The 24573-nt window shown below is 42.5% G+C and overlaps 1 long non-coding RNA gene across 9 annotated transcripts in view; it reads right to left on the reverse strand.

Moving 5' to 3' along the window:
• LOC138925772 (uncharacterized) overlaps positions 1-24573 on the reverse strand; it is a 60548-nt gene that overhangs the window by 19629 nt on the left and 16346 nt on the right. For all 9 annotated transcript variants that reach the window (XR_011441976.1, XR_011441977.1, XR_011441973.1 and 6 more), the window contains one exon: positions 13085-13513. This is a non-coding gene — a long non-coding RNA (uncharacterized lncRNA). The remainder of the gene's footprint in view (positions 1-13084; positions 13514-24573) is intronic.

Below are 24573 nucleotides of genomic sequence, written 5' to 3' on the forward strand. Positions count from 1 at the left end.
GGTCGCTCTTTCAGCGGTACCATCCCCGCAATGACCAGAACGGCGTCGTTAGAGACCGTCCTGAAGCCGGACGTTACCCTTATGGCTCCCAGCCTGTATGCTGCATCTACCCTTCTTCCGTAGCTGGGCGTGTTCATCGCCTCTGCGTACAAATTTTCGCCGAGGCAACGCTCACGAGGAACCTTCACTTGTTCTGCTTCGAGCCTCTGGTGTTAAGGATCCTATCGAGGCCCCTTATAGTGGCTGCTGCCTTGCCCTGGATGTACTCCAGGTGGTCGCATAAGGAGAGCCGGACTTCGATCATTACGCCCAGGTATTTAATATTTACCTCCCGTTGGGAGGTTATGGTCATTCCACCGACCTGGATCGTCGCCGATTCCAGCACCTTGCGGCTGCTGATTAGCATCTCTTCCGCCTTTTGCGGGGCTAGGCCTAGACCAGCATTTTGGACCCACTGCTCCATTGTCTAAATCACCTTATTTGCCGCTCTCTCCGCTTTTTCCTATGCTTGGCCACAACCAGCAACGCTACGTCGTCTGCGAAGCCAATGATGTCGCATCCCGCTGGGAGCTCCAGCCTCAGGATGCTGTTGTACATGACGTTCCAAGGCAGCGGTCCTAGGACCGATTCTTGGGAAACACCGGCCATAACGTCATAGGAGTACGTGCCCATGTCTGTGTCGAAAAGTAACACTCTGTTGCTGAAGTACCTTCTGACAACGTTCATAATGGCACTGGGAACGTTGAACTGCCAGTGTTTTCCCTAGTCCGCTGTGTTGAAGGCGTTCCTGATGTCCCAGGTTCCCCCAATTGCGTTGCGAGCAATGTCAACCACGACGCCCATCGTCGAACTTCCCTTTCAGAACCCGTACTGCTTGGAAACATCTGGGACATCTCAAACAAACAAACATTTTTTATGGCGGGTTTCAGCGCTGGGGGTTCCAGCGGGTTCCACAGCGCGACAAGTTAAGTTTGAAAAATTTTTCGCGCGACATCGAATGAGGGATAGCCTAATGGTAAAGTAATTGGCTGGTCTATATAAGTGCGGGTTCTACGGAATATTGGCAGGCCGCATCGTGGAAGCCGCTGTAAAAATGAAAACATTTGAGAGCGGGTTCCACGAGAAACGGCTGGCAGATGAGAGAGGGAAAGAGAGAATTCTATATTTAGAACGTAACATCTTTGGAACGATGAAACTTTGAAACGTTCACATCGAACCAGTGTGAGAGCAAAGAGATCAGAAAGAAATTCTACTATCTTTATTCTTCAGCTTCAGCTCAACTATAATATCGCTTTGCTGCGGTCAATAATTCAGATCTTCACCCCAGCTGATCTTGACGTCCTGACTTCTGGCCATTTTTTACACGGAGGGCGCTCCAGCTTCAGCGAGCCAGTCATCACCAAGCTAAATATTAACCAATTGGATACATGGCAGCGCGTCGTATTTCTTCTGGGCTAGATGGAGAGAGGAGTTCTGCTAACTTTTTTGCAGCCACGGTGTAAATGGCGCACCTCTGATCAAACCATATCCGTGAAGAACATGGGGCACATGGTGTCCCGACTTCTTAGGACTGCCGCGGAAGCTAAATTGCCCAACGAGGGAAGTATGTCCGGTCATGCAACCGCCTCTCACTACAATCTTTTAGCCCCAGTTTTGCCGCTATCTCGGCGCCGTTGGTACTCTCCACCTGTATTATCTCACACTCTTTTGCTCTCTCTTCTCTTTCGCGTTCCGAATTTCGGATGTTATCCGGATGACCTGCTCAATTGTTCCATGCTTTTCACGAAACCCAAATTGGTGTGACGGGATTCCTTCCTGGATTCTCAGGTATGTGTTTATCCGAGTCATTAGGCATTTTTCAAAGAGTTAAGATAGGCAAGAGAGTAGGCTTATTGGTCTATACGACGTGGGGATAGTGTGGTATTTCCCCGGCTTTGCTATCATTATTATAATTGACTTTTTCCATCTCACTGAAAAGTGGCCAAGTTTTGCGATGGCATTAAATAGCTGGGTGAGAGTGCAAACGGCGCAGTATGGGAGCTCAATGATCATTTTGGGAGTTATGAGGTCGCAGACCGGAGATTTTTTCGGATTCAGTTGTCGTTTGATGATGTTAACGATTTCGTTTGGGCGAAACTCAATCGGCTCATGTTGAGGCTGGGGCTCATCTGATAGAGTCGACAAAGTAAACGCATTGGTGGCAGGATTTGGTTGGAAGACATTTTTAAGGTGTTTGGCAAACGTGCTGGCCCTGTCTGCGTCGCTGCGCGTGGAATTTCTAATAGGCATCACGGTTTCTTTCTGTGAGTTCAGAGTTGGGTGAGCTCTCCATAGTGAGTGTTTTGTACTGTAAGTAGACAATTGCTCTATGTAGCGGCGGTGGACATACGTTTCTTCTTGCTGTAGAGCTTGATCAAGTTGACGTGAGGCATGTTTGAAGCGTTGCTTAGCAGATGGCGATTTGTGGCATTGCCATTCTCGACGTAAGCGTCGCTTTTCCAGGACGATCTGTTCGAATTGTTGATTTGTCTTCTTTTGAATGCATTGTGTGTGTATAGTTTGAGGTGTTGAAACTCGAGCTGCAGAGACGAGTACAGACTCCAGCGAATTAACAAAACTGTCTACGTTGGCTTCGTCGCTGAGGTGAGGACTCAGCTCAATGTGTGAGCTGATGTACTTCCTGTACTTAACCCAATTGGTTTTATGCGAGGTCAGATTTGATGATTGATCCCATGTTCCTGGGTGTTGGAGTAGACTAAAAAGGACAGGCGAGTGATCACATGAAAGATCCGAAAGGCATTCAGATTTTTAGGAATGTTTTTGGTAATCGCAAAGTCAATTAAATCGGGAAGTTTCTTTGGGTCTGCCGGCCAGTTTGTTGGTGTGCCAGAAGAAACATAGTCTAGCTTGTTCTTAGCTTTGATAATTGCATTATAGAGCTGCTTTCCTTTTGGGGTCACGAGACGAGATCCCCAGTGTGTGTGCTTGGCATTGTAGTCTCCTGCTGCTATGAAGTGGTCTCCGAGTGAGTTGAAAAACTGCATAAACTCATCTTCGGCTATGGTGAAGCGTGGGGGGCAGTATACGGCATCTAGAGTTAATTGCTTGCCAGTATTTAGGTGTATATTTTTTGATGTGGCCTGTAGGTAGTTTTTTGCAAATTTCGTATGTTAATGGTGTTTAATACGGCTTCTGATTAAAATTCCAGTCCCGCCGTGTGCTTTACCATCTGGATGATTTGTTCCATAGAATGAATATCCTCGTACTTGGAAATTGTATCTGTTCGTAAGATGTGTTTCTGAAAGCAGCATTACGTCGATTTGATTGTCTAGTAGGAATTGCGCTAGCTCGAGTTTATGCTGCGAAACGCCGTTAGCGTTCCACGTAGATATTCGTAGGGAAGTCATTATTTGGATTGTTGTGAAACCAGCATTTGTATTAATAAATTTTGGTTTCGCATTAGATCTTGCATAGTTGTACGCATAAACGACATGAACTCCGTAAGGCTTTGTTGTAGACTGCATATGATAGCTTCAAAGTTACTTTTTGGCTGCTCCGGCGATTGATGCTGCTGAGCCGTGTTCGGTTCTTGGTGTGCTGATTGCGGCAGTGAGCTTTTTGAGGCTGGGGTAGCCAGTCCTGATTTTAAAGCGCTTGCGTATGTGACATTTTTGGCAGAGTTTGTGAGTCCTAGTGAGGAACTGGCTGCCGTCGAGAAGAAGACTTCAGGGTTTGACCTGGAGGCTATGAACTGATTATTGTGGGTGCGGGCACTAAATCCTCTCTGGTGGATGCGACTTTTCAGCTCCTTATAAACTGGGCAACCTCTATAGTTAGCAGTGTGATTTCCACCGCAGTTACCGCACTTTTTCGAGTTTTGGTCATCTTTGCTCGCTGGGCAGTGTGCGGAGTCATGAAGCTCACCACAAACTGAACAAACCGGGCGCAGTTTACAGTAAGACCTTGTATGGGCATATTTTTGGCAGTTCGCACATTGTACCGGGCCACTGCGTTTGTGCGGCTCCTCAACTGTAATTCTGCGGTGCAGCAGGAACTGAAGATTGTATATAGGGTGCACTTCGTATTTCTTTAGGGCATAGCTGGCAAATAACTGTTAACCGATTCGTGCGGTCTCAAAATAAGTGTTCGTCACTGAGACTTTGGTCAAAAAGTCTGAGAGCAACCGATTGAATTGCTCGTATACAAATTTTGCTCGGGATCAGCTAAAGAACACTTTTTTCTGTTTTCGTTTGCTCTGCTCATTCTCGGACCGTTTGCTCGCGATCGACGATTCAAAAAGTCTATTTTGCATGTATATGTGTATGTGAAGTTTTGTGGGTTCAACGCGTCAATCGGCTTTGTGAATCTCGCGTATAAACATTGACCTTTCAAATTTATTAAAAATGGCAAGACAAATTAATAAAAAAGTGCATCAATTTTGTATATTACATTTTATATTACATTTTATTTTAAGCGAACGACGTAATTCTCTAGGTTCCAAAAAAATTAAATTCTTTATTAGTTGTTAAGCTTAACTCAAAATAAATGAATTAAAAAGAAAACTTTTCATTTTTTAATTCAAATAATCAATATAAGTTTTTTCGTGAAAATGGCATGTTAAAATAGGACACAACGTACCACTGTGCAACGGAACGAAGACAAATTATTGAAAATACTTTTTTCGGTGACTTTTTCAGTCAATCGGTCTTTTAATAAGTCTCTCTGCGCGAGCGGCCCTTGAATCTCTCATTGAGCGATGTTCGGTAAACGAGAGTTTCATGATCGGCTCATCGTAATGCGTTCAACAGAAAATCGAAACAAAAAGAAACAAAGTCTGCTGCTCAGAGAGAAACCCAAACGGCATGCTTTTTTTCGGTTGTTCTCGCGAACAGAGCGTAAGAAAAAAAAGGCTAACCGTTATTTGCAAGCTATGCTTTAGGGGCTTAATTTGTGGTTCGAGCTCAACCTTAAAGAGTGGCTGCTCCTTTCTATCCCTGTTTGGGATATTGAACTCTGTCTTAGCGCTAAATCCCTTCTCTTGTAGCGCCTTTGTTATCTCTGCAGGCGATACTTCGGGCACTATGCCCTTAAGTACGACTTGCAAGCCCTTGCTGCTTTTTAGCTGATACGTGTAAAAGTTCTTTTTTTTGTCGGTGAGGTATTTCGATAATACTCTGTAATTATCTTCAGACTTCGTTTGAACTTTTGTTTCCAGGATGTTGCCCTTTACGAGTGGTATTATGTGGAAGTTGTCCTTGCCAAAGAGCTCTATAATTTTGATGACAAGAACGTTGGAACTTTTTTCTCGTATGTAAATTGGCGGGGGCTTAGGCTTCCTTTTTTCGACTTCTGTAGATTCGGCGTCATCCTCATAGTCTGCCAAGATTTTAAAACGGTTTGAGTTCGTGGGCGTTTCTATTGCGGCTATGTTAGCATTGTCACGGGTTATTTTGCGTTGAGAGTTTAGGGGGCTCAGCTTCCCTTTGATTTGGATGTAGCGATCCATACCAGTTTGCACAGCCGGCTTAATGTTTTCTTTGTTTTTGTTCTCTTTTTCGGGCAGCACAGCGGCAGAAGTATCAATGTTTGCGCTGCTAGCTGATAACGTCGTTAAACGCACTGTCGTTACAGTTGCGGCTGTTGTTGTTGTTACGGTTGCGGTGCTAGTTACTGCGCTCTTTGGCTGCAGAGACATCGATGGTAGCAAGGGGGAGCCAGAACGCGCTCTCACGCTTTCTACGTTTAAGAATTCGGCCAAGTTTGGGGTAATTGACCGTGTTTGGGATGAGCTTGCATTACTTTCGGTTGCTTTGATAGTGAAGTAAGCGTTGTTTCTTTCGCGTTTTTGTTGATTTACGAAACCAGTCACTGCACTTTTTTGATAATATTGAATACTTTTTTTTCCCCGGAGCACAATAAATACACGTCTGCATGCGACGACGATTCGCGATGGAATTCGATGGAATTAAATTGAATTTAAGAATTCTTATCAACTTTTGTTAACACGACCGAACTCGATAACTCACGCGAGTATCGATATTGCAGGAGCGCATCTCCAGTGTACACACACAAACGCCTAACGACTTCTACAGCTACGTCCGCCGCCACGGCTACGTCTTTGCTACTTGCGCTTGTTTATTAGTTTTATGTATATGTACAAGGTGTGTGTCAAAAGTTTCAAAAAAACTACAAAATAGTTTGGAATGAAACTTTGCATTTATTCAAAATAGTCTCCCTCCGACTCAATACAACGATTTGCACGATTTAAAAGTGATTCGAATGAGTGTTTTAGCTCGTCAACCGGGATGGCCTTTAGTATGTCGGTCGTCGCCTTTTCAATGGACTTTATGTCATCAAAATATCTTTCTTTCATTGCCAATTTTAATTTTCCGAATAGGAAAAAGTCACACGGAGCTAAATCAGGTGAATATGGTGAGTGGTTGACGGTAAGAATGTCATTTTTTGTTAAAAAATCGGTCACAAGTCATTGTCAAATAGGTCACCTTTTCGTGCTCTTTGAGTGTGTGTGGAACAAACCGTGCGCAAACCTTCCGCATACCCAAATGCTTAATCAAAATGCGATGAATAGACTTATAGGATATCTCCAACTCCATTTCCATGTATCTCAACGAAGATTTTGGTTCTTTTTTGACAAAATCACGAACAATATGAATGTTTTCATCAATAACAGCACTTTTTGGGACGGCCCGAACGTTCGTCGTCTTCCAGGCTTTCACGACCATTTTTAAAACGATTAAACCACTCGTAAGTTGAGGTACGGGATAGACAATCATCACCATAAACTTGTTTCATCAATTTATGAGTCTCGGTGAAAGTTTTACCGAGTTTAAAACAAAACTTAATAACCGCTCTTTGCTCCATGATTTTTCGTCGACCAACTAACACAAGGTACTGTCACTTAAAACGCAATAATTCCAATTCCACTGTTCCAAACGTCTTGAAATTTGGAGGGAAAATCGGTGAATAATGTATCTTTCAAACGCATATACTCACACAAAGATGGCGGCACCAGAAAATGCCCTGCCAGAGAAGTTTGGAAACTTTTAACACACCTTGTATATAGTGTTAAATAAATTGTTATGTTTATCCTGGCAAGATTGCCATGTTGTGTTTTATATTAGGCAATTGCGTTGATTTGTTATTTTAATTTAGTTAATTAGTTACTTAATTTAATTTGTGGTGTTATTATTGATAATGGAACTAACTTTTTTTCTAAGCAGCAATTTATTTCAGTGCTATTTAATGTGCTTTCAATATGGGTCCAAGCCGTAGTAGATTATCGTTGTCCATTCTGAGACTACAATTCTCTTTGTTCCCTGACATTTGTAGAATATACCGTGCTATTTTATTCCTCAGTCACTCATATAGTAAACACCAACGAAGGTGCTAGGAATATGGGTATCGGTGAAAGGCTCACCCTTTTGCGTTTTGCAGGGACTCCTTAGACGGTTCAATCTTACTGGTGGCGTCTAATGAGCGCTTTATGTTTAATTATTTTGGAAAGAGAGCAAGCCCCGTCACTGGTCTCTTACAAATTCCAGATTATGTTTTGATGTCGATTACCCGGAAAGATTTATCGGGTCCAGGATATGTTTTGATAACACATCCCATAGGCCAACTCAACACAAGAACTTTGTCTTCCCTTTTGAAGACTAGCACTCCCCCTTTCATATTTTGAGATGCAATCTTCAATTTGTGCCGATTTTATAGCTCTTGTAAGAACTCATTGCTTCCAAAACGTTTGCTTCAGTCAAAATACCAGTTTTCATCTATTTGATAACGATTTTTCTTATCAGAATGAGCCGTCAATGGCTCATCAATAAAAAAATATCCTGACGTAAATTCTTACTCAGTGGGGTCTGACGACACATGGGAGCGATTGCCTCGATTTCAACAATTACATAGTTGAGTGCGAATGTTAAGGACACAGTGGAGGTGATTGATAATAGAAGCCGTTTTGTGGATTTCGCCGCAGTTTCCTATAGACCACCAAATAATGGCACTCGTGGGGAAATAAAGCCGAATATTTTTAAGTCGATTTTGGAAGTGGCGGAGAGCGGCCAGAAAGGCATTTGTGGATTACTCACCAACTTTAAATGAACTGCCTTTGTGGAAAAGCAACAGAAAAGTGCGATATAAGCCTTGTCCGGTCATTTTCCTCGAGTTTTGTGATTAAAGGGCTTGACTCTGCTGCATCGCACGAGTTGGGGATAATGCTTCTTGACTTTTTTTTCAAAACATGCAGTCCTTGGCTATATTCATGTAAGAGTAGAGGACCATAGAACCGAATATTGTTGTGTTAGCTTGGAGGCAGTAGTTCCTCTCGACAATATATGTACCGCACTATTATCGGATGATACGTGGCGCCATTAAGACTGTTCCTTCGCTTCTTGAATCTTGGCTATCTTTTTTACCATAAACGTGTGATACGTAGAAGCTGCTGCGGCTATCCAACCCAAAACGACGGATGAGTCTGTCCAAAAGTAGCCAGTAACTTTGTCTAAAGACAAACGTTAATCTTGGTTGACTCTATGCGTGAGCTCTGCCCGTAGAGGTGCTGCACACAGCTCTAGTCTAAGCAATGATTGCTGTTGGTGCCACTCTGGACCTAGAACACAATAGCCTTACCGAAGTTTTTGTACGTATCTCGTACGTTTATTGCTGCCTCATAGGCTTTCTTCGATGCTTTCACAAAGGTGTATAGTTCCTGTGAAACTGGAACCTTCCATCCCTTCCATCAAATGCTTGAGTTTAATGCTTGGGGGTCAGAGAGATCTGACTGAAGATTTAACGGGAGTTGGTCGGTCAGTCAGTTTCTTCCCCAACACGGACTCCACAGGACACGGGCGATTGAGTTCTGGACTTTATTCTTCGAGCGACCTTACTAGAACAGTCACTCTTGCTCTGGTCATCCTTGGTTGTCCATCAATACCTTCGGTTCGAAGTTTGGTATTGAGGCGTTCTAACGACAACATTGATGAATTGATCTGCGATCCTGAATCCTGGCTTGAAACTCCGATGCCTTTCAGTTTTCTTCTTGGACTGGTACATTTGCTGCGGCAAGTGGGTTGTAATTTGTAAGGCGCAATGCACCTACTGCTGGAGATTAAAGGTTTGTGGATTCTATATCTTTTTCTTATATCTTTTTTCGCTTTGCAAAAGTAGCACGGCACTTGCCAACCGGATTTACCGAGCACGCTAAATTCTTTACGTTCTTTTTGTATAAAATCATGGCCTTTCCTGAACTTAAGGCTGTGATCCTTTTCTCTAAAAATACGAGCATTGTCTGTAGGAACTGGACTTCCATTGAGTTTACAATTGCTTTCTCAAATAGGCCCCTGTTAATGATGTCAAGCCTGCCAGTGAGCAAGACAACCAGTAACGCATCCCACGTGATTACGTTGATGCCTAGTCCTTTCAATGAAGCAAAGGACTCTAGGGTGGTTGTATACAGCTCCTGCATTGATTTGACACTGTCAGAGACTGGGCTCTAATGAAGTAGCCAACGGATGACTGTATTCCCTATGAGCCAAGGATTGTCATATGATCCCACTATTATTATGCACCAACCATGTAAGTAGTTTTCTTCGTTTAGCTCAATGTGGCATATTAACCTCTCCCCACACCTCTCTCGCTGGGCATCTAAGAGGTCTTGACCCTTAGCTTCATCAACGGCTGGCTCTATCATTATCTTTGGGGCAATGGACTTTCCCTTTCCATCGTTGGGAGTGTTCAGCTGGTCGTCTTGTTCACCAATTATCGATTTTGGCTAGATAAAGTAACAATATAGAGTATGGTGCTCTAATCAATATATTTGAAGGACAACGTCACACTGGTATGAAGATCCTATTGCCTTTCATGGCATTAGTCATTTATGATCCAAAGTTGCAACGGTAGGAGTTACTAATAGTTCCTCCTTTTCACTGTGCAATTTTCACTGTACAGAAAACGATTTCTGGTTTGTTACCGCAACTTGTATCATGAACATATTGTGAACGTGGAGAAATATGTAAGTTCAAAAGAGTTTTGTCTATTGATATAAAGATTTATATCGTAATTTAATTAAGATATTATTAAAAGATTTAATTTATATTTATAGCTAACTTGGAAGGTATATTAATGGAGATATATCACACGGAAAAAAATGATAAATTAACAATTTAAAAGTGTGGTTTGTGTTACAAATCAAAAATCCGGCATATTTAACAACACTTTTATGACCAAGGCAAAATTGTATCTCAGGCTGCCTATACAATTTTTTAAAATTATGAACCTGATAAAGTTTTTTTTTCAACCGCACAATGATGGTTTTGACGTTTTTGTTCTGGTGTAGATCGAATTAATTAAAAATTGCAACCAAATCGACAAATCGGTCGCGTGGGATCGTCTTTTTAGCAGCCGTTGTCATCAAAGAGGGCACGAGTCATCAAGCCGTTATAAACTATTTGAAGAAGCTTGGATTCACAAAAAAGCTAGATGTAAGGGCTTCATACGAATAAACGGAGAGAAACATATTTGACCGTCTTAATTCAGACCTGTTCTGCTAAAAACTGGACCGCTGGAAAGCAGCACTCATGCAGAAGAGGCCATCTGTGATCAACAGAGGCCGAATTTCATCAGGACAACGTCTTTGGTGAAGTTCCAGAACCTCCGTGGGCTCGGATGGGAGGTTTTTGCATCCACCATATATAGTCCGGACCTCATATCAAGCGATTATTACCAGTTTCTGTCCTTGTCAAACAATCTTGGAAGTCGGAAATTGGCCACCAAAGAGGCCTGTGAAAATTGGCTCTATGAGTTTTTTTTACAAAAGAATAGCGACCTTTTATGAGAGGAGCATTATGAAATGGGCATCTCACTGGGAACAGTCATCGAGCAAAACGGCGTATATTTGACTTGAATCGCATAAACCAATTTTATGAATAATTGAAAAATCCACCCTTAACAAGTTTATTCAAAGTTTATTCGAAAACTAACTCAATTATTATACATACTCGTTGTTGATTTGTTTCTAGATTTTTCCGTTGTTAAGTCGCCAACAGAGTAGGCTTTGTTGTGCCTAAAGCAGTAAGATGGCAAGTCGTGAAAATTTCCATGATAATATCGGACATTTCGATAATTGTGCTTTATGATGAAGCCGACCTCGTACCATGTTGTCGACTCCATCTGAATAATTTGGGACCATGTATACGAAGCCAACGTATATATGGCTTTCTAAGTCGCTTTCTCCCTCTATCCGATCCGGAAAATTTGTTCAAGAAATTATAATCGAGAAATAAGATATCGGTATAGTGTTAAGAAATAAGTGCTGGAGGGTGTTTGCAGTGAGAAATAACAAAGGTTAGGTTAACTTAACTAAAGGCTTTTAAAGTAACTTTTAGTTAAACTGTGCGATAAAAAACAAGAAAGTTAAGCTAACTTCGGTCGGAGCCGAAGTTGATATACCCTTGCAGATAAAACCGGATATATATCGCAAACATCGGATATAGTTGGCCGATCCTAATGAAATTTGGTAGGTTAGATGAACTGACCAAAACTAGAATCTGTACCAAGTTCCAGCTATCTTCAAAAACACAAAAGTTGGGTCAATTCCGATCCTTCAGTTATATGGCAGCTATAGGATATAGTCGCCCGATCCTTATGAAATTTAGCATGTCGTATTATTTTGCCAAAGATAGCTCTAGTGTCAAATTTGAATTCTCTAACTCTAAAAACACCAAAGTTATACCATTTCCGATCAATCAGTTATATGGCAGCTATAGGATATAGTCGACCGATCCCGGTCGTTCCGACTTATATACTGCGTGCAAAGGAAAGAAGGGTGTGTGCAAAGTTTCAAGTCGATAGCTTTAAAACTGAGAGACTAGTTCGCGTAGAAACAGACAGATAGACAGACAGACAAACGGACAGACGGACATGCTCATATAAACTCAGGAGGTAATCCTGATCAAGAATATATATACTTTATAGGGTCGGAGATGTCTCCTTCACTGCATTGCACACTTTTGGACAAAATTATAATACCCTCTGCAAATGTAAAAAAATAAAATAAAAGCGAATAAAAAACTTCGGCTCCACCAGAAGTTGGCTTTCTTTTCTTGTTATGCAATGAAAAAATACATTTATAATTTAATATTCTATATATGTAATTATACATTGATATATTAATTAAATTAGTTAAATTAATATAAATTAGTTAATTTAGAAGGCTTATATTTAATAGGTATTATGAAATAATTTATAAAAACTTCTTGCGGAGCCGATGTTGATACATATACCCTTACAGTTAAGATCAAATATATATTGCAAATATCGGATAAAGTTGTCTGATCCTTATTACAATTTTATTATAAAACCAATTTATTAGAATTTAAATTTTAAAAAGGTCCCAAGCTTCTATCCTTACAATACCAAAATTGGGGAGATTGCCCCAATTCATTCAGTTACATATATGGCAGCTAGAGGATATAGTCGGCCAACCCTTATGAAATGTTGGAAAAAATTTAATATTTAAAAATAATCCCAATTCTTTAACTCTAAAAACATCAAAGTTATGGAATTTTCGATCAATCCAGTATATGGAAGCTATAGGATATAGTCGTTCGATCCCGATCCTTTCCTACTTATATACGGAGTGCAAAGAAAAGAAGGGTGTTTGGAAAGATTGCAGTTAAATGCTTAAAAACTGAGAGCCTAGTTTGCGTAGAAACAGACAGACGGACATGCTTATATCAAATCTGGAGGTGATCCTGGTAAAGAATATCCTATATATACTTTTTTGTGTGGAAGATTTCTCCTTCGCTGCGATTCACACTTTTGAACAAAATGATTCTATATGTACAATATTATATAATATTTTTGCCAAATTTCCTTATCTTTTTTACATAAAATTACATTTTTAAAAAATTTTTTTTTTATTTTGATAAATTTGCAAAGAAGTTCTCACAGGTATCGGCCAACTGTATCCGATATTTGAGATTTATATCAGATCCTAACTGCAAGTGTATATTAACCTTGGCACCGCCCGAAGTAAGCTTTCCTTTTTTGTTATCAGATAAATTACCTTTGTTATCAGTAGTACGAAAACTATCGAGTACCAAAGACATATTGCCCCGTATTTTATCAGTATACATTAACGTGGGTTCTGTGTCTTTAAAAGGTTGAAAACCATTTGCCATTTCACAGCTTGTGATTCCAATAGAGTATATATCTATTTTTTCTGTATACCCATACAGGTTTTGATGTAAAACTTCTGGTGCAGTCCAATTCAGGTGTGTTTCCTTTTCATTTGTCAAACCATACAAACATTTCTCTATTTTACCATGCTTAACAAATGTCCGACATCCGCGAAAATTTGACACCATAGCTTTTTTTGAATTTAGTAATATATTTTCAGCTTTTATAGCACCATGAACATAGTGTTGCGAATGTATATATATAAGAGCTGCTATTATATCCCTTAGGATTAATGCTATTAACGCTTCTGGAAATCCTGAAAATAAAAATAGGCACATTTTTCTCATAAGAATAATATAAGCATCTTTGGGAATAATATCTTTACACAGTGCAACAGTGATTTTGAACTTTTAAAGTGACATAAGAAATTTTTTATCAGGTCAAATATACCGCAAACCCGTGTTTGAAATATTTGTAACAAGTCAATGCAATCTTGCGAGCGCTCCGGATTAACAGTGTGTAAAATAAAGGAATAAGCGCACGGTTACTCCGGAGCGCTCGCAAGTTTGCATTGACTTGTTTCGAGAAAAGCGTTAGAACTTCAACAATTTTATTTTTTTTTTAATGAAATTTGGGTAATTTCTCGTTTTATTCAGTAATAATGAGACAACATTGATATAAAATTGTCATGATAGACAGAAATTGAATAATTTGTACCCGAAAAATTTCTAAAATACGAAAATGTTAGTTTCTTGTAAAACTGTATCCTTTTTGTTTAAAAAAATTGATCTATTTTTTTAAAAGCATTTACCAGGTTTCAGACAGTTTCGCCAAATGAAACCTGCATAAACCACAGAATGCATAATCTTCATTTTATTTTTTACTTGTTACGAATTAGTAGTAATTAATGGTAAACAAACATGAAAAAAGAAGTGCCGTAACTGTATACACCGCTGGTAGTGCGACTATACTCTCCACGTGAGGGCGGCTGGTAACAGGTCCCGGTAAGGTCATGTCTCTGCCGAGGATGCTGGCTAATGGTAGTCGGGCGGGGAGAAGAACACTCCCTTCCTTAAATCACCCCAATTCAAGGTGGAACAGCATATGCCGAAGGATGCGTGTCCGAGGGGGGGCTCGGACGCTAATATACGAACTCTGGGGGACTGGCCGACCTCCCAGTTTTAACCAGGCTTGTCGTGACAAGCGGCCTATGTCATAATGGACGAACCCCTTCCCGCCTACTCGTGGGACCAAAATATGAATACTACCAAACAAAAACCTAAGTGGAGAAGGGAGCTCCCTAAAAAAGTCCGGAAATGGGGTCAATGACCCGTCAAACTCCAAGGCCCTCAAAAGCCAAGGAGTTGCTGAGATGGAGAAGCCCCCCACAGAGGGGCAACATCTGGAGGCGGGACGCACCGGTGCGGAGAAGGTTGCTAAGGCTTCTTCTTCCAAAGCGGGGCTAGCCATGGGACCACCGAACGGCGTGGAGAGGAAGACCCCAGGGTCAACCTCTAAACCAACCGGCGGGGCCCCTAAGACTAACCCTGGTCCGGGAGCGTCTCACTCGATGCCGCGTAAAGGCTCTTACAAAGACAGGAGAAGAGCAGCCTTCAGAGCAGCCTGATGAGGGTGGACCCATCGGCCGAAGCCAACCCGGACCAGGCCGAGATCATTAAGTGGGCTAAATAGGTCATGCCCGATTTTAAACCGGAAGAGGCAGGTGTGAGGCTGGATCCGAAAAAACGTGATGGGTCAAGTCTTGAAGTCTTGAGGCCAAGGAGATTACGCAAAGCGTGAAAAGGCAGAGGTCCACGGAGAGAGAAGCCCCCAGGCTAAGAAGAGAAGGGCCCAGCCGCAGCCGTCCAACCGCTCGTTCGCCGAAGTGACGAAGGGAAGAACCATAATTTGAGTCCTGAACAAGGGCTCCAAGGATGGGCTCATCCCCAAGGACCTTTGTCGACGAGTGGTAAACGAGTTGCATGGGCGCTTCGTGGAGGAGATGCTGCGATGCGGAGGACCCCCACTAGAATGCGAAGATGCAGGATGGTATCAGGGTAGCGTCAAGGTAATTGCCTGCCAAGACGCGCGATCGGTAGAGACCTACAAGCGGATGGTTGCATCGCTTGGAGAGGTCTCCCGTGAAGCTAAGCTGGTGGCGGTTCACTGGGACGAGATCCCTAGCAAACCAAGGGCGCGAGTGTGGCTCACTAAAACCAGACTAACGATGCTTAGGATGTGCAATCCGACCCTTCCCACGGCGGACTGGAGAGTCGCCAAGGTCGAGGAGGCGGTGGGACTGCGGAGGCAGATCGTCCTTACACTCAACGAGGAGACCGTAAAAGCCCTGGAGAGGACGGAGCACGGGCTGAAGTACGGATTCGAACACGTTTCGGTCCGTATCTACAAATCCGATGCGAAGGCCAAGCCAGGAGGTATCGGGCTGGAGGCAGACACGCAAGAGCCAGACTTGGACGAGCCGACCGAAGAGGGGCACCCGGAAGGAATGTCGGATAAGGAGGAGGACATCCTGGAAGGGTACACCTCGGAAGAAAGCGACTTGGCAAGGGCACTTAGTGGAGTCGGAATGGAGGAGGACTCCCTGCTGAGCTCCGAGACGGAGGCAGAAGTTACTGTGGTGGAGAATTGTAAGGATGTTCCTGACAATCTTACAAATAAACCTCCATCACAGTAAAGCGGCGTCAGCTGCCCTCCTACTCCACCTCGCCGAGAGTGGAGCTGATGTGGCCCTCATCCAGGAACCCTGGATCCTTGGGTCAATTTCAGCAATGAAGACCACATACATAGCATAAAATTTGGCGTCCTATTGTAAAATTCATAAACTTTGAAAAATAAAATAAAAATATAAACATGAATTAGGATTAATAAATATATAACAATGTGAAATATATGTGTATACATAAATAACATGTCTTTTAAATTTTGAAATATGTTTAAATAAGTTTCGGGCCGGGCCCGGGCCTTGATGAAAAAGTTTCGTGTTCGGCCGGGCCGGGCCTCCCAAAAAAGATTTTTTTTTCGTGCGGGCACGGGCCCCAAAATACAGGCCCGCGCCCACCTCTACTCTGAATCCCTAGCAGATAGGATTGTTAGATGGGAAGTCCTAAAGAAACACTCCTTCTCGTACCATCGATACATAGAATTAGTGGTCATCTTTGAGAACATTAATCGACTAACGGTTCGCAGCCCGAGGAAAGCGAACTGGGAGTTATAAAGGAAAAAACTAGAAAGTTCCTTGGGGAAACCTCCAACAAGGGACGTTGAAAGTAGGGAAGCCCTGGATGCCATGGTGGACACGCTTACGGCAGCGTGCGCCAGGGCATTCAACAAAGCTTGCCCCAAAAGCAGATCAGGCAATAGCAAGTCAAAGAAACCACCATGGTGGTCGCAAACACTTGCGCTCTTTAAGACCAAGGCCCGCAAGGCCTTTAATTTTGCCAGCAAGAAAAACTCAGAGACAGCCTTGGAGACGTATAAAGCGAGCCTTAGGACATCGTCCAGCAAAGAAACCCTAGAGGCTCTCACAGAGGCACATTTCCCGGGATGCTTTCTAGAAGAAACATCCCTGGAAATGCAGAGACAGGGGGATAGCCCCCGCCTCCCTAACTAACTTGAATACCTATTGAGAGACAGTTATCTCAGCTGGGCGATAAACAGCTTCAAGCCTTTCAGATCCCCAGGACCAGATGGCATTGTCCCGTCTCAACTAATTAAAGCCGGTCCCAATCTGAGGTCTTGGGTCAAGATAGCTTTCTCAGCAATTTTCAGAATAGGCATCGTACACGCAATGTGGTTGCGGACGAAAATCGTATTTATACCCAAGGCGGGAAAACCATCGCACTGCACCCCTAAGGACTTCAGACCAATAAGCCTGTCGTCTTTCCTTCTCAAGACAATGGAGAGATTAATCAGCCTCCATATTAATCTTACTATCAACCCAGATGATATCTCGGGATCACAGCATGCGTATAGGAAGGGCCGTTTCACGGACTCTTCTAGACATAGAATGTGTGTTCAACAACATCCTACCAAGCTCGATAATCAATGCGCTAGCGGGACTAGGAATAGACAATCAATCCGTACGCCTTATAGAGCAGATCCTGGTAAACAGGACTGTTGAGACGGCACTGGGAGGAAAATCTATTCATAGATACGTCAGAAGAGGCACTCCGCAAGGATGCGTACTCTCACCTCTACTGTGGAACGTGGCGGTTAATAGCCTAGAGTGATCCCTAGAAGGGGGTGGTTGCAAAGTTATCGCTTACGCGGATGATATCGCAATTGCCTTCTCTGGGAAATTTCCCCAGACTCTATGTGACAGCATGACGGACAAACTTAGGGTCCTCTCAACATGGGCAGTTAGAAATGGACTAGGTGTAAACCCGTCCCAAACCGAGCTCGTCCTCTTCACCAGGAAGTACAAAATACCAAACTTAAGGCTTCCAAAACTATCAGGAGAAACACTCTCCCTTAGCGATAGCGCCAAGTACCTCCTAGGGATTACGCTAGACAGGAAACTGGACTGGAAATCAAATACTATGGACAGAGCTAACAAGGCAACAATCGCGCTCTATACTTGCAGAAAACCCATTGGCCTTAAATGGGGAATGTCACCAAAAATAGTAAGATGGCTTTACACAGCGGTCATAAGACCCATCCTTTTCTACGGGGTGGTGGTCTGGTGGCCTGTCCTCACAAACTCCACAATTAGAGAGAAACTTAGGAAAACGCAAAGGATGGCGGAGGTCTGTATCACAGGCAGCCTACGTACCACACCGACGGATGCCCTAGACTTCATACTCGATCTACCGGTAATAGGGTAGAGATAATGGGGGTCAAGATAGCCACGCTATCGGCAATTAGGCTACGCGAGGCGGGCATATCGAAATGGACTGACTATGGACATACCAAGTTAGATCTGCACCACTGCACGTCAACGGGGGCTACAGACTACTGCGTACCTGTTGATCATCCCACCTTAAAATACAAGGTCTCCATTCCAACAAGGGAGGAATGGGCCACACAAATCCCGGGACCAGCCGGTTCCCTCCATATTTACACAGACGGTTCAAAATTGAATGGCCAGGTGGGAGGCGGTTTCCATTGCGAACGGCTGTGTCTAAATGAGTCCTTCAGACTCCCCGACCACTGTAGTGTGTTCCAAGCAGAAGTAATAGCTATCGGAGAAGCACTCAGATCCCCAGCACTTACTGGCAAGCAAGAATCAATCTGTATCTTCTCAGACAGTCAGGCGGCACTCAAAGCCCTTGACGAATTCTCATCCAACTCCAGGACAGTAAATGACTGTCGCAGATCTCTTAACTAGATGGCATGACATCTACCCTCATATGGGTGCCCGGGCATAGGGACCACGAGTAATTGCGCCGCTGACGAACTGGCAAGAGAAGGTACTACCAATCCTCTCCTACTGGAGAAGGAACCAGTAGGTATCCCCTTAGCTACGAGTAGGCTAAAATGCAGGGATCACTTTGACTGCGCATCACTGAGGAAATGGAGAAATCTCCAAAACTGCAGGAACTCACGCATGATATGGCTCATCTGCTCTAGGAAGAGGTCAATGATGCTTATCGCCCTTAATAGGCAGGACTGTAGTCTGGCGGTCAAGGCTATTACGGGACATTGGTTAATAGGAGCACACGCGGCTAGACTAGCGGTGCCACATTTTGACTACTGCAGGAGCTGTGGGGACGTAGAAGAGGAAGAGACAGTCGCACACCTCCTGTGTCAATGCCCTGCGCTAGGGCGTAGCTGACTCAAATTCTTGGGCGCAGCAATACTCACGGACCCAACAGACCTCGCGGAGATCGCTCCACGCAGACTCGTAGCTTTCATCCGTAAATCTGGATGGGACCGCGAGCCGCCGCAGGAAGGATAGAACACTCTTGGCACATAAGTAGATAGGAAGGGAGAGGTCCTCTTGTAGGACCCTTGCCTGTGCGGTATCACAAGGAGCCCCAGCGGCTCAAGTGGATGGGGGGTGAGTCGCTGGCCCCGCATCGCCGCCTCAACCTAACGTAACCTAAGAGATCCAAGATCCCCGGGGTGTGGGCGAGAATTAAGAATCGCCTCAATCTCTGTAGCAGAATCGTTACCTCCTCAAATGTTAATGCTGCTGACCCTATGATGCGGCGAATGTGGAATTTAATTGATCGAACTCCAGTTTCCCATATTTCCTCCTTAAAACGGAGTTCCATTGTCCAAATAAAGGTCAGTCAGCCTCAACTGTCTTGATTTGAAACGTTGAAAGGCTTCAATAAATGCTTTCGTCGTCAGATCGCTAACCATCTCGATGTGGAGCGCCTCTGTGGCAGAAGAGAAAAACAGGGAACCAGGTATTTCCTATTCGTAGAGATCGTCCCGATTCCTTTATTGCTATGGGGCCAGCTTATTCAAGTTTTGTGTGCATGAAACATCTAGTCGATTGAACCCGCGGATCAGTGTATGGGTAGCCTTCCGCAGTATGAAACATAATAATATTTTGAGCTCCAATATTTTTATAAAGAATATTGAATGTTGCGTCCTCGCCAGTTCGACCGAGTTTTGCTTAATGGACTCATGCAAAAAATTAAAACAAATTTGCAAACATACACCCAAGAAACTGGAAACTGTACCCTCTACAATAGGGTATTCTCAGTGAGATGCAACGCAGCTACTTCGGGCGACTACACCATCGAAGTTGGAGTTCCACAAGGAAGCGCACTCGGCCCGTGTCTTTATGTTTTGTATACTGCGGATATTCCTACGAGCGCACAACTAACAACGTCTACGTTCGCCGATGATACCGCTCAAGATGTCGCTCAAGATGCCCAACGCAGGCAACAACCCAACTGGCTAATCATCTCATAATAGTGGAAAGGTGGCTGTCCGACTTGCGCATTTAAATAAACTTTGTTCGTTTAAACAGTATAAACAGTATAAAGTATAAACATGTGACGTTTACTCCTAATAGACAAACATGCCCCCCGCTTTTACTAAACGGTAATAGTAAACTGAAAGCCAGCAGCCTCCACTGGATCATAAACTCTCGATCGCCACTGTGCCTCGACTACAAGTTACTACTGTAAAATTCAGTCCTAAAGCCAATCTGGACGAATGGCTTCCAGCTGTGGGGCAACATAGACATCTTACATCGCGTACCAACAAAATTCTTCAGAAGTTCACTGGGGCAAGTGCCCCAAAACCAAAGTTGGTATGTTTGCATCGAAAACATCCACCGGGCTCTGGGTACCTCGCAGTGAAAGACGAAATCCAGAAGCAAAAAGAGTCCTACAAAGAAAAACTTTCTTCGCACCCAAATTTCCTCGCTCGGGGATTGACTAGGGTTTCTAGCGGATCCCGACTGCGACGCAACGACCTCCCAACACAGCAATCGATTTTTCGGGCCGTCTAACTCCGTATCAGTCAATATGACTGTTAGTTAACTTAAAAATATAAGATTTGATACACCTCTTGTTAGTCTCGCAAAGAGAAGATTCAAGAAATAAAAGCAACGTTAAAAAAAAAAAAAAAGCAAAAAAAAAAAAAAAAAAAAAAAAAAAAAATTGTGATGCTCCAAGGGGATGCGCCAATATGCACGGTAGTGGAGTCGATGTAGGACCTTTTCAAGTATGTATGGACAAAAATTCATACAAATCGCTCTGTTATCGATCCCTCTATTATCAATTTTGAGAAAATCGTATTACAGTTCTCCATATAATTTGACTAATAAGGGGAGCGCCAACTAGATCCTGATGATCCATATTCCGCACAGAATTCATCCGACGAAGATTTTGAAGATTTGGACGCACTTGAGGTTATTAATCGACTACATTTTCTAGCGTAGCCTCTTCTATCGCTCTTATACAATTTATTTCGGGACTCTGATGCATGTTCTCCAAGGCATCCTAAACATCCTAAACAAGTGTCTATTATTTGGCAGCCATGTACAAAGACTTGTGAACAGTGGACACCAAGGAGCTTTTTTCTGATAGGCCACAAAAACTTTAGCACAGAAGTCTTTAATCTTTTCTGAGTTTATTTCGTACTCTCAGTTATTTGTTATTAGAATTGTTGGAAAACTTTGTAAAATATCATAATCAAAAACCAGAACTGATGACATTAAAGCTGCATTGGAAAATGCTCTTCTTGCTGTGTTGTCGTCATTGGAGTTTCCACTGCCATTTGAAATAGGCTTGTCCACATTTAGGTCCATTTCTTCATAATTTATAATTGTAAAAGACTTTTTTGTTCTTTTAGTTTAGGCTTATCGCTGTCCTTGACGTGCCACTCCTTAAGCTATAAATTCTATATGAGATTTTTAAAACAAACTCGAAAAAGCGGATCCAAGCATGTGAAGGACTCATTCCATATATGTGCCTTAGCGTGTGCCTTAGCCATAAAAGCCTTCGAGTTTATGTCTTTAATGTTGAGCAATTGTTTTGGCTTTGCTCCACAGATTGGGCAAGACTGGCAAGAGTTGGTGCCTGTCAATATGTTTAATACGTTACTATCTATTCGTGTCATATGACCAATATACTCGAAATATATAATTTTTTTTTTTAAATTTATAGATTGCGGAGTCTTTTTGAGCCAAATAATTTGTTGCGTTTCATTTGTCAATTTCAATGGGACAATTGTAGCAACAAATAGTTAACTGTCAATTGAAGGAGTATCTGGAAACTCTTTTGAAGGAGTATCGTGGATCTGGAAACTCTGTTTGTATAAAACAGCGTTTAAAAAATTGCGGCAAATTTCAGTTCATATGATTTTGCTTTTGCTACTGCTTCTGAAAAAATCAGAAGTCGCAGTCAAAGCATAGACAAAAATCAAACAGCTACGAAAATCAGAAAGCAGCACAAGTCGCCGGTTTTCGTTTTTCTGCCTTTCTGTTGCTTTCGAACGTATACATAAGTTACTGCAGAAGCTATCGACAATATTCGACAGCTGTCGACAGTCACAGTCGCGAAAAGTAATGCATTACGCTTTTTGATTTTTGTCGCTGTTGCTTTTGTTCAGCAGCGTAAGTCGAAAAAGCAAGAAGCGTACGATTTGGGGAAGTTATCAGCAGTCGCCGTCTTGTTCTTTTTCCTCTTTTGCTTTTACTTGCAATTAGAAAGCAGCTAGACTCAAAAGTTTTCAGCTATGGTGCAAAGTGCCGTGTGGAAATATTTTGAAAATAAAGTTGCCGAGGGTTTTGCAATATGCAATATATGCAAAAGTTCTCTTAAAAACAATAGAGTGTCGAATTTAAAAACTCATTTAATAAAGCAACACAAAGTTCATTTAAATCCAACTCTGGACGAGGCTGGTTTGATCCCAGATCACCAGTTTGGTTTCAGGCGCTCCCACTCCACCCCCGAGCAATGCCACAGGATCGTGGCAAAAATCCTGGACAGCCTCGAAAGAAAACATTACTGCTGTGCTGTTTTCCTGGATGTCAAGCAGGCGTTTGACAGGGTCTGGCACCCTGGTCTAAAAGCGAAGCTCAAGAGGAACCTGCCACAACAGTATTACGATTTCCTTAACTCGTACTTGACCGACAGGAAGTTCAGGGTCAGAAGCGGAAATGCGACATCGGAGTACAGGCCCATTGAAGCTGGAGTTCCGCAGTGCAGTGTACTTGGTCCCATCCTGTACACCATGAACACAGCCGACATGCCTGTCGCTGAAGAGGAGGGCCTTCTAGTGGCTACATATGCCGACGACACGGCATTTTTGGCCTCTTCAATCTTGCCAGAGGAGGCTTCTGCACGACTCCAACGCCAGCTGGACATTCTCGACCCGTGGCTTCGAAGGTGGAACATCGCCGTCAACCATGAGAAGTCAGGCCAAACGACGTTTACAATGAGGAGAGGCGACTGTCCTGGAGTCAGTCTCGGAGGCACCCCAATTCCAGCCAGCCCTACACCCAAATATCTGGGTATGACCCTGGATAGAAGGCTCACCTGGAAAACTCACTTGCTGCGCAAACGAACGCAAATCCGGATCAAGCTACGTCAGCTCAACTGGCTCATTGGAAGGAGGTCCAGGCTGAAGCAAAGGGTCAAGCTTCTTATATATAAAGCCATTGTAAAGCCAGTCTGGACCTATGGTATCCAGCTATGGGGAACGGCGTGTCTAAGCAGCCAAAATATCATCCAGATCGCCCAAAACAAAGCTTTAAGAGCTATAACCGGAGCTCACCTGTACCACGATAACGCAACAATTCACGCCCAACTGGGAATCCCATCCGTGAAAGCAGAAGTTCAGCGATTCGCCAACAGATACGTGGATCGACTGGATCGACATCCCAACCCTAAGGCCATCAACCTGTTAGACAACAGCTACACCACTAGGAGGCTGAAACGGACTCACCCACTGGACCTTTGCCACTCGAACGAATGGGACTGAGCTGCATTTCTAGATTTATCCACGCCCACTAAAGGGTTCACCATAAAATTCTAATTGAAACGTCAAGGCTTAAACAAAAATTAAAGTTAAAAGTAGTTCGTAGGACAAGCAAAAATAATATTTGTACATTATAACATATTACTCAATATTCCATTAAGCTAAGGTAACATTAAAAAATTTAATTATTGTTCATAATTCCGGACAGATTTTAAATGTAATGTAATTGATAATAATAAAAAAAAAAAAAAAAAAAAAAAAAAAAAAAACTCTGGTTCAGTCAATATGACTGTTAGTTAAGTTAAAAATATAAGATTTAATACACATCTTACTAGTCTGGCAAAGAGAAGATTCAAGAAATAAAAGCATCGTTTAAAAAAAAAGGAGTAACTAGGAAGACCCGACGAGGTGTCAGGGATTTCGACAAAGATTCGTCAAGGTGTCTCAATCGGAGTGGAGAAAGTGCTTCGACCATTGGTTTGAGCGCATGCAAAAGTGTATAAGTCTTGCTGAAGAACACTTTGAAAAACAATAAAACCATTTTTAATCATAAATATTCGCATTTTCATTATTAGGCTAGAAATATATATAACAGAGATATGCAGCGGTCCACCGCATCAACAATTTTTTTTAATAATAACAAAAATATTAAAAATGCAACAAAACTTTTGTATAACTTCACAGTGGATATATTAAATTTAAAATTAAACCAAACCTTCATTATTATAATAGTAATAGTAATTTAAAATTAAACAGTAACGTAATTAATATAATAGTAATAGTAACTCATTTATTTACATTTTGATTTTTATAAAATGAATGCAGAAATAATAGTGTAATAAGCATGATATGTATGTAATGTAATTTAATGTAATGTAATAATAATAACAATAATAAGCATGCATTCTAACAAAGAAAAAATATTGCGGCACAATATTGATCATGTACTTGCAATACACATCAAATTTA

The sequence above is a fragment of the Drosophila bipectinata genome, chromosome 2L (genome assembly GCF_030179905.1).
Source record: "Drosophila bipectinata strain 14024-0381.07 chromosome 2L, DbipHiC1v2, whole genome shotgun sequence".
NCBI classification, from domain to species: Eukaryota; Metazoa; Arthropoda; class Insecta; order Diptera; family Drosophilidae; genus Drosophila; species Drosophila bipectinata.